The sequence below is a fragment of the Rhinopithecus roxellana genome, chromosome 9 (genome assembly GCF_007565055.1).
Source record: "Rhinopithecus roxellana isolate Shanxi Qingling chromosome 9, ASM756505v1, whole genome shotgun sequence".
NCBI classification, from domain to species: Eukaryota; Metazoa; Chordata; class Mammalia; order Primates; family Cercopithecidae; genus Rhinopithecus; species Rhinopithecus roxellana.
The window spans coordinates 136,193,387-136,204,993 of record NC_044557.1 but is presented as its reverse complement, the minus strand read 5'-3'; the positions used below and the strand labels follow the sequence as shown (position 1 = coordinate 136,204,993).

Below are 11,607 nucleotides of genomic sequence, written 5' to 3'. Positions count from 1 at the left end.
CCCTGTTGCTAGTTTCTTGTGCTGTGCAGAAGCTCTTTAATTTAATTGGATTGCATTTGTCAATTCCTGCTTTTGTTGCAATTCCTTTTGGCATCTTCGTCATGAAATCTTTGCCTGTTCCTATGTCCAGGATGGTATTGTCTAGGTGGTCATCCAGGGTTTTTATAGTTTTGGGTTTTACATTTAAGTCTTTAATCCAAGATGGAGACATTTTAATCCACCAGGATCTCGGCAAGGTTGGGATAAGCAGGCTGATAGAATGAAGGGTTGTTCCTGGCAAGAGATCCTGCAAGAGCCTGGAGGGGGCGCCCTTTCCAAGCCCTGATGATGGGGGATCACTTGTGTGAGCGGGAGAAGGTGGCAGGAAGTAGAGGAGACAACAGCCAGGTCAGAAAGCGAGCCAGGGCCTGAGATGATTGCTCCCCATGAATTTTTAGTCACCAAATTGACCAGAGACCTGTGGATCAGAGCTGCTGATATGGAAGTAGGAACATGGGAGAAAGACCAGAAAAGCCAGGGCAGCCAGAATGAGGAAGCTTAATGTCTCAGGCAGTGGAAAGGAGTTTGGGTTAAGTTCAGCCAGACTTCCAGGGGTGCTGGAGCCCCTGGTGATATCCGGTGTTGACGTGTCAAGCCTGGATCTAAATGGCTTTACAGAGTTCCTTTTTCTCCTCACACTGGGGGCAATCGGGTAGCATAGACTGATGGAACATACGTTTCATATAGATTTTTAGGTCATTAACAGTTCTAAATTAACCAGCTGAATGCCCTCACTGCATGAAGGAACAGGCACGGCCAGTGGGGGTTCTGGGTTATCGACTGATTGTTCAGCAAAAGTGAGGCTAAAGAAAGATGTTAAAGTGAAATTTAAGAGCATCAATGACAACACAAAAATATCCAAACAAAACCTTGCTGCTTCATTTGGGAACATTACAAAGCAAATAAGGATGATCCTTGTCTCTTATTACATTTGGCAAACAAGGAGAAAGGGGTTGTTTCATTTCTGTTTCTCAGTCCTGGCAGATGAGTTTCCAAAAGGCTCCTAACTTACTCTCTATAGGGCAGGCTGCTCGGGTTGGGATTTTCATATCTCTGTGCCTTTTTGAAAGTTGTATAAAGATATATGTTATGATGATGGTTGTATGTTCATGTTTTTATATTTTCAAGGCTTATTAAATTTTGCCTCTGTCCTTCAACTAAATGTTTTCCACTCATATGATCACTCTGAAATTTAAAACCAATAGAAAATATTTTATTACTTTGACTATGCAAATAGTATTCCATGCTGGGCTGCATAATGTATTGGAATTACATTTCTCTATGGATTCAATTTCACAACACTAGACCACTTTAAAGAGAATATCTCTAGCATCAAGGACAAACATATTCTCTACTTTGACATCCCATCAGCTCCTTAAAATGCCACCTTATAAGGCTCCTTATAAAAAGTCACATTTTATGTTGGCTTATATGTTTCTTGTGTAGTTTTTTTTCCCTTAAATTTCTGATTTCCTTTCCTTTCTTTAATTATTTGTCTTTATATTCTTAATTATTTCCCAACCTTGTAGTCATACTCTCGTTCTACCTCTGGTTGTCTTCTGCCTTGTGAGCTGGGAATTTCAAAGTCTCCCACACAGTTGTCTCTCAGAACTTTCCTGTCCTGTCTTCTAGAGTTGAAATCTATGATTTCCATGTTTTCCCCTTTCCTGGCTTACCCTCTGGATTTGCTGGAAAACATCCTCAAGTAACTTCCTAAGAAAGGTAGATAATATTAGAAACAAAAAAGGGAACATAACTGCCAATGCAGAAATAAAAAGATACGGGGACTATATTATAAATAAGTTTGCTAAATTTGAAAACTTACTTGAAATGGATCAATTTCCTTAAAAAGTGAAGTCTACCAAAATGAAAATAAATAGAATAGCTGAATCATCTCATAACTGCTGAACAAACTGAGTCAACAGTTAAAAATCTTTCCACGAAGAAGCAGTCATACAACTTTAATGGAAAAATCTACTCATCATTTCAGGAATATATTTCAGTCTTACCCAAATACTTCCAAGAAGGTAAAAGGAGAAATACTCCCCAATTTATATCTTTTTGTAACTAGCGTAACTGAGTTTAACGTTAATATCAAACATCAGACAAGGAATGTATTAAAAAGGAAAGTTACAGGCCAATCCCACTCATATATTAATATTAATATTAATAAAAACTATGGCAGGGGCTGGGCGCAGTAGCTCATGGCCATAATCCCAACACATTGGGAGGCTGAGATGGGTGGAACGCAAGGTCAGGAGATGGAGATCATTCTGGCTAACACGGTGAAACCCCATCTCTACTAAAAAGAAATACAAAAAAAAATAACTGGGTGTGGTGGCGGGCGCCTGCAGTCCCAGCTACTCAGGAGGCTGAGGCAGGAGAATGGTGTGAACCCAAGAGGCAGAGCTTACAATGAGCCGAGATCGCGCTACTGCACTCCAGCCTGGGCGACGACAGAGTGAGACTCCGTCTAAAATATATATATATATATATATGGTAGGAATATGTGCTGCTCAACAAAATTCACACTCTCCTTTTTTTCCTGGGCACATAAATTATATTTCTCACCCCTGCTTGTGGTTTGTGTGACCAGAGGACCACATCTAACTAATGAAATGTGAGCAGAGGTGATGTGTGCAATTTCAGTCCAATGCTTTTTTAATGAGCCCTCAAACTTCCCTTACACTCTTTTTCCCTGTCCACTGGCTGGATGCAGAGGGTTGCAAGATCCACAAGACAGAAGGAACCTGATCACCACCAACTGGATTATTTGATGGGCAGAAAATAAACTCCAGTTGTGGAAAACCATGGAAATTTGGAGGGTTTATTTTGTTACGGAAGCTGGGATTATCCTTCATCAGAGACTGATATTTTGAAGTGTGTTGCTGCCATAAGAAAATACAAAAAGTGACCATAGCCTGGCAGTGGCAAGCTGTAAGAAAATAGATTTTTGTAGGCGAAACCAGCATGTGGCAAATCGTTAGGTAAAACTGTCACGTGTGATAACTTGGCAGGAAGACTTGCATGACCCCACAGTTCTAAGGAAAATGGGTGGCTAGCCAGAGTGTTAGTGTGTGTCAGTTTTGATTTGCAGCATCTAGCAGGTATTACACAGAACTGGACACAGACGAAAACGCCTGGTTTGAAAACAGAGACAAGGAAATAGAGCATAAAAGTTGGGGATAGGAGTTTAAATGATCCATCAGTTTCTTAATTACTCAGAGGGATTCAGCACTGCAACAAGGATGGGATGAGAATGTTGTTCACAAGGTAGCTCTCATTCAGTTGAAAAAGAAACCCTTGAGTGTGAGGAAGGAAACGAAGAAGGCAGGTTTGAGAATTATGTCCAGAACTACGCCATCCAATTCAGGTGGTGGTTGAGCAGCAGAACTGCGGCTAGCCTGAATTTCAACATGCTCTAAGAGTAAAATCAACACCAGATTTCAAAGACTTGGTATGAAATGAATGTAAAATAGCTCATCAGTAATTTTGAATTGTATTGCCACCAGGAGAAAAAAAATTCAGGCCTAGCCTTAAGAGCTTATGACTGTAAAAACAAACTTTAGACTCCCAAACCTGAGTCTGCAAGAAATTTCCATACATACGTGGTTCAGATTCTGGGCTCTCAAAATTTCTTAAGAAGGCAAACTTCAAAACCAAATACTTGGGCCAGGCATGGTGCCTCATGCTTGTAATCCCAACACTTTGGGAGGCTGAGGTGGGAGGCTCACTTGAGGCCAGGAGTTTGAGACCAGCCTGGGAAGCATGGCGAGATCCTACATCTATAAAAACAAAAAATAAAAAGTTCATTGGGCACAGTGGTGCACACCTGTAGTCCTAGCTTCTTGGGAGGCTGAGGCAGGAGGATCACTTGAGCCCAGGAGTTCAGGCTACAGTGAACTGTGATTGTGCCTCTGCACTACAGCCTGGGCCACAGAGCGAGACCTTAAGTATTAAAAAAACAACACATTCTATACGAAGTATTTATGATAAATCACCTTCGATTCAGACATAAAGCATGTAAAACGTAAGACATTAGGAACATGATAGAGAAAAATAAGATACCCAAAACACATTTCGTTTTTACTAATCAAATTCAAAACAATAGACTTAAGAATACTTTAAGATAATTCCTTATACTTTTGAATCTATAAGGAGCTTAAAGTTTAAACAAAGAGCATGCAGATATGTTTGTTGTAGAATGCTGTTTTCAGCAATTAAAGATTGCTGAAAGGGTTTTCAGATCTGCCCAGGCTTTGAAACCTTGGTACCCAGGTACATCTAGAATACATGCTAGTTAAAATACTATTTTGTGCTCTGCACAGAGAATTAATTATATTTCTTTAGTGTACCATTAAAAGCAAGCACTATTTGGTATTGCACATGTACAATATAACAATAGCAAGAACAATCTAATTGCTGAGCATGTGGCAATATTATTCCTTTATGAAAGTGGCATACTCATAAAATGTTCTAAATTTTCTTTTCTTTCTTTCATTTTAGGTTTAGGGGTACATGTGCGGGCTTGTTATATGGGTAAATTGGATGTCACAGGGGTTTGGTACACAGATTATTTTGTCACCTAGGTAATAAGCATGGCACCCAATAGGTAGTTTTGTTTTGCTTTTTGAGACAGAGTCTTGCTCTGTCACCCAGGCTAGAGTGCAATGGCGCAATCTCCACTCACTGCAAGCTCTGCCTCCCAGGTTCAAGCAATTCTCCTGCCTCAGCTTCTCAAGTAGCTAGGACTACAGGTGTGAGCCACCACACCTGGGTAATTTTTGTATTTTTAATAGAGACAGGGTTACGCCACGTTGGCCAGCCTGATCTCGAACTCCTAACCTCTTGGCCTCCTGAAGGGCTGGGATTACAGGCATGAGCCACCATGCCCTGCCCCAGTAGGTAGTTTTTTGATCCTCTCCTTTCTCCCAACCTCCATCCTTCAGTAAGCCCCATTGTCTACTGTTCCCTTCTTTGTGTCCATGTGTACTCAATGTTTAGCTCCCACTTACAAGTGAGAACTTGCAGTATTTGATTTTCTGTTCCTTCGTCAGGTCGCTTGGGATTATGGCTTCCAGCCCCATCCATGTCCCTGCAAAGGACAGAATTTCATTCTTTTTAATGGCTCCATAATATTCCATGGTGTGTATGTACCACATTTTCTTCATCCAGTCTACCATAGATGGCTTTTGGGTTGATTCCGTGTCTTTGCTATTGTGAATAGTTCTGCAATGAACAGACATGTGGATGTAACTTTATGATAGAATGATTTCTATTCCTTTGGGTATATACCCAGTAATGGGATTGCTGGGTCAAATAGCAGTTCTGTTTTTAAGTCTTTGAGAAATTGCCACGCTGTCTTCCACAATGGTGAATGATTTACACTCCCACCAACAGTGTATAGGCATTCCTTTTTCTCCACAACCTCGCCAGCATCTGTTCTTCACTTTTTAGTAATAATCATCCCGACTGGTGTGAGATGGTATCTCACTGTGGCTTTGATTTGCATTTCTCTGATGATTAGCGATACTGAGCATTTTTTCATATGCTTGTTAGTAACATGTATGTCTTCTTTTGAGAAGTGTCTGTTTATGTCCTTTGCCCACTTTTTAATAGGGTTGTTTTCTGCTTGTTAATTTAAGTTCCTTATAGATTCTGAATATTAGGACTTTGTCAGATGCATAGTTTGAAAAATTTTCTCCCATTCTGTAGGTCATCTGTTTACTCTGTTGATAGTTTCTTTTGCTGTGCAGAAGCTCTTTAGTTTAATTAGGTTCCATTTGTCAATTTTTGCTGTTGTTGCAATTGCTTTTGGAGTCTTCATCATGAAGCTTTTGTCAGTTCCTATGTCCAGAATGATATTCCCTAGGTTATCTTCTAGGGTTTTTATAGCTTTACGTTTTACATTTAAGTCTGTAATCCATCCTGCATTGATTTTTGTATATGGTATAAGGAAGGGATCCATCTTCAGTCTTCTGCATGTGACTAGCTAGTTATCTCAGCACCATTTATTGAATAGGAAGCTCTTTCCCCATTGCTTGTTTTTGTCAACTTTGTCAAAGATCGGATGGTTGTAGGTGTATGGCTTTATTTCTGGGCTCTCTATTCTGTTCCATTGGTCTATATGCCTGTTTTTGTACCAGTCCCATGCTGCTTTTGTTACTGTAGCCTTGTCTAGTTTGAAGTCAGGTAACGTTATGCCTCTAGCTTTGTTAATTTTGCTTAGGATTGCCTTGGCTATCTGAAATCCTTTTTGCTTCCATACAAATTTTAAAATAGTTTTTTCTAATTCTGTGAAGAATGTCACTGGTAGTTCGATAGTAATAGCACTGAATCTGTAGACTGCTTTGGGAAGTATGGGCATTTTAACAATATTGATTCTTCCTATTGATTTGCATCATCTTTGATTTCTTTGAGCAGTGTTTTATAATTGTCATTGTAGAGATCTTTCACCTGCTTGGTTAGCTCTGTTCCTAGGTATTTTATTTTTTGTGTATGACTATGGTGAATGGGATTGTGTTCTTGATTTGACTCTCAGCTTGGATGTTAATGGTGTATAGAAATGCTACTGATTTCCGTACATTGATTTTGTATCTTGAAACTTTGCTGAAGTTGTTCATTAGTTCTAGGAGCTTTTGGGCAGAGTTTATGGGGTTTTCTAGGTATAAAATCATCTACAGAGAGAGATAGTTTGACTTCTCTTCCTGTTTGAATGCCTTTTATTTCTTTCTCTTGCCTGATTGGTCAGGCTAGGACTTCCAATACAATGTTGAATGGGAATGGCGAGAGTGGGCATCCTCATCTTACTCTGGTTCTCAAGGGGAATGCTTCCAGTTTTTGTACATTCAGTATGATGTTGGCCATGGGTTTGTCATAGGTGCTATTATTTTGAGGTATGTTCCTTCAATGCCTAGTTTTTTGAGGGCTAACGTGAAAAGATATTGAATTTTATCAAAGTATTTTCGGTATCGAGATGATTATATGGTTTTTTGTTTTAGTTCTGTTTATGTAGTGAATTATAATTATTGATGTGAGTATGTGGAACCAACCTTGCATTCCAGGAATAAAGCCTAGTTGATTGTGGTAGATTAGATTTTTGATGCACTGCTGGATATGATTTGTTAGTATTTTACTGAGGATTTTTTGCATCTATGTTCATCAAGGATATTGGCCTTAAGCCTTCTTTAAATTTTGTCTCTACCAGGTTTTGGTATCAGGATAATTCTGGCCTCATAGAATGAGTTAGGGAGGAGTACCTCCTTCTCAATGTTTTGGAATAGTTTCAATAGGAATGATATCAGCTCTTTTTTACACAACTGGTGGAATTCAGCTGTGAATTGTTCAGTCCTAGACTTTTTCTGGTTGGTAGGCTTTTTGTTACTGATTCCATTTCAGAAGTCATTATTGGTCTGTTCAGGGATTAAATTTATCCCTGGCTCAATCTTGGGAGATTGTATGTTTCCAGGAATTTGTTCATTTCTTCTAGGTTTTCTAGTTTGCAGACATAGAGGTGTCTGTAGTAGTCTCTGAGGGTTTTTTGTATTTCTGAGGAGTCAGTGGTAATGTCCCCTTTGTCATTTCTGATTGTGTTTATTTGGATCTTTTTATTAATCTAGCAGTCTATCAATCTTATTTTTTCTCCCAAAGAACAAACTCCTGGATTTGTTGATCTTTTGCATGGTTTTTTGCATTTCAATTTCCTCTAGTTCAGCTCTGATTTTGGTTATTCCTTGTCTTCTAGCTTTGAGGTTGATTTGCATTTGTTTCTATAGTTCCTCTAGGTGTGTTGTTTGGTTGTTAATTGGATATATTTCTAACTTTTTGATGTGGGTATTTAGCGCTATAAACTTTCCTCTTAACACTGCTTTAGCTGTGTCACAGAGATTCTGGTATGTTGTATCTTTGTTCTCATTCATTTCAAAGAATGTCTTGATTTCTGCCTTAATTTCATTGTTTACCCAAAAGTCATTCAGGAGCAGGTTATTTAATTACCATGTAACTGTATGATTTTGAATGATTTTCTTAGTATTAATTTATATTTTTATTATGCTGTGGTCTGAGAGTATGTTTGACATGATTTCAGGTTCTTTGAATTAGTTGAGAAATATTTTACGGACAATTGTGTGGTTGATTTTATAACATGTGCCATGTGCAGATAAGAAGAATGTATGTTCTATTGTTCTGGGACACACACAGAGGGAAGATCATATGAGGACCCAGGGAGAAGGTGGCTGTCTAGGAATCAAGGAGAGGCCTCAGAAGAAACCTGACACCTTGATCTTGGACTTCTAGCCTTTAGAATGTGAAACAATATATTCTGTTGTTTAAAATCTCTGTATTTGTTACAATCTCTGTACTTTGTTATGGTAACCCTAGCAGATTAACACACTAGTCATTTGGGTCTCTGTGGGAATCCTTCTCTCATCAGAACAAGAAAAAATCCTCAGCCCATGGGGAACATTCTGACAGTGCTGACGCAGGAAACAAAAACAATGTTGTGGCCCAACTCCAGCCTCGTGGGGAACAGGATTACAGCTAGCAAACATTGTCTGACCTTCAGAGGTTGGTCAACTTATTTCCCTTTAAAATATTTATTTGGGAATATAGTTTGATTGTTTTTCTTTGCCCTCCAGATATTTTCATAGGAATAACTTTCATTTGTATTATATAGTTTACTCAGATAATTGAAAGAGGTGTTTCAATCAGGTATTTAGCTGCAGGAGTATTGTTCATTTCACTACTAAGTATAATTTAAAGCTGCAGTCACATAAAATCCTCTGGGGTTACTTTTGGTGTTTTTGTTTTTGTGACAAGGTCTCACTCTGTCACACAGGCTGGAGTGCAGTGGCAAGATCATAGCTCACTGTAGCCTCCATCTCTCAGGCTCAAATGATCTTCCTGCCTCAGCTTCCTGAGTATCTGGGACTACAAATATGCACCACACCCCACTAATTTTCTTTTTCTTAGTAGAGACAAGGTCTCACTATGTTGCTCAGGCTGGTCTTGAACTCCTGAGTTCAAGCCATCCTTCCACCTCAGTCTCCCAAATTGCTGGGAATACAGGTGTGAGCTACCCGCGCCCGGCCAAAATCTTTTTGGAATGAAATGTAGCCAAAAATGTGTTTGTAAATGCCTAGTAGAGCTTGCATAGAAGACCTTGATCAGAGCACACAAATGTGTTTGATCCATGCTGTTGCCACCACACGTAGCCTGAACCAGCACCCACGAGGATCAAATATCACCTGGAGCCAGTAAATGGGAAGCTCTGTTTATTTTGGGGCTTTCTGAAATTATCATCATTAGGGAGAACAAGCACAATAATTTAGTGATTTTCCTCATATGAAACTCACAAAGAAAAACAAATATACTCAGCAGGGATCTTTCTCCTTTCTGTTCCCAAGGCTGGAAAATTCTGTATTGGGGCATATTTTGGAACACTTACAGGTTTTTTGTACTATAGTGGTATTACACATTTGATTCAGCAGCTAAATGAATGTGACCTGGCCTTTACTTCCTAAATTTCAGTGTCTTAAGGGTTTTGTTGGTGTCAAAGTAGAAGATGGAACCACTGCACAAAATCCAGAACTTCAGCAATGGTTCTAACACCTTTTACTAAAGCCCATCTTGGCATCATCAGCTCAGCTGTGTACAGGGACATTGTATGTCTCAAGTGTTGGATTTGAAAATGCATGCTTATGTTTAATAGAACTCATGATGCATCTAAACAACATCTAATCAGAAGCTGTGAGCTGGCACCACTCCTATCGGGAACCATGTCACACAGAAGACTTCTATAGGGACTATCTATACCCACAGCCCACATTAATTGGTCCTGGCAAGGTACCCAGAGATAAAATCCTAAATGAAACCTGATCCCAACCTGGTGTAATTATGATGGTTCTCACCCAGCTGGTTGTGTTTTATTTAATAAAAAACTTGGACTGGAAATGGGTCATATTTTGGGCAAATGCCTTTGATAGCTGCATTAACCACTCTATGACTCTGGCTATTCATGAGGTTTCCCAAAATAACACCTTTGGCTACTACAAAGCTATGTGGAATTACAGTTTAAAATGTTGGCTAGTCTTCCTCTTGGGGTTCTACATTTGATTTCCATTAAGAGGGATCACATGGAACAATCACTGATAGCTCAGAGGTGATGGCATTGATGTAGATATTCCTACTGATTTTGAGGTCTGGCCATTTGTACCATTTTCAAATAGTTAATATGGGTTATTTTTCAGCCTCTCTTTTATGCCTTTCAACCTCTGTTTATGAACCCCAAACCAATCCCTTATCTAAAAATTATCAATACTGTGACCCAGGTCACTTTTGACACAACTTACTATATTTGGGAATTCAATCTTTAGTTTACACATTACTAGTATCCTTATGTGTTCTAGATTTGCATCTGATTTCTGGACATCTTATAGCTGAATTTTACATGCTCTTAAAGGGACATTGGGAGTGACAGGAGGTAGCCAAATGCCTAGGCAGATGGGGCAGGTCCCTGGTGAAACCCCAACTCCAAAGCTGAAGACAACGTAAAGCCTGAAAATCAAGCTACAAGTCAAATCCACGGACCAGATTGAGAACCTGTCTTCACATTTGGCATGCTTTCCTCCAACTGATCCCTACCCTTTCCTAACTGGTTTTCTACACTGCTATGCCCACCTTTGAGTGGTGCCTTTGCTTCAGCCTTTCTTTGCATACTCACAAACCAATCAGCATGCACTCCCCTATTCTAAGCCCATAAAAGCCCCAGACTCAGTCACACTGAGGAAGAAACCACGTGATTGTGGGGATAGGGGACCACCCCTACATCCCCTCTCTGCTGAGAACTGTTCCATTGTTCAATAAAATTCTTCTCCACCCTCCTCACCCTTCAGTTGTTTGCATATTCTCTCCTCCTTCTTGGATGTGGGACAAGAGCTCAGGAACTCCCAAATGCAGGTACAAGCTATAACACAGGTGGCCTAGGGCACCACACCCAGCCCGGCCAAGGGCTGAGCCAGTGCACAAGCCAGAGCCAGCCTAGGCAAGCTGAGTCGGGTTGGGGATGCCTCCTATGGCAGGTAGCATGTCCCAGCAAGGCCCAGGTAGGGGCGTTGCCAGCCAGAGGTCCCCAGTTGACAAAGTGACCAAGAAAATTCCTGTATTGACATGAAACATAATGGTATTGTGGGCCCCTGAATTTACTTACCCTCAATGTGGTTTCTCAGAATGAACATCAAGATTTCCCCAACATTCCTGGGAGGAGTCTTTTACTAGTGAGGAAGATGACAACTTCCTCCATGACAATTATTGGATAAAAGAACTGTGTGATTTTACATTGGGTGATACAATAAGACCTTCCTTGAGAAGGAAGGTCCATCAGAAAGGGGAGGTAGTACTAGAGTCAATGCCATTAGAAACAAAGGAATTTTTCTCAGAAACTTTAAAATAGCTGATAAGGTGAACTTTTTACATTATTAAACTAAGACCAGTGATACTTAGAAACCACCTTGGTACAATTTCCAAGTAGGATTTCCATGGTATTAAAAAACTAATTTGACTTTAAGCAGC

General features: G+C 39.8%; 1 pseudogene; it reads left to right on the top strand.

The window, feature by feature from the left end:
* The first annotated feature begins 9,868 nt into the window (after positions 1-9,868).
* On the top strand, positions 9,869-11,354 carry LOC115899622 (annotated as a pseudogene).
* Positions 11,355-11,607: the final 253 nt, after the last annotated feature.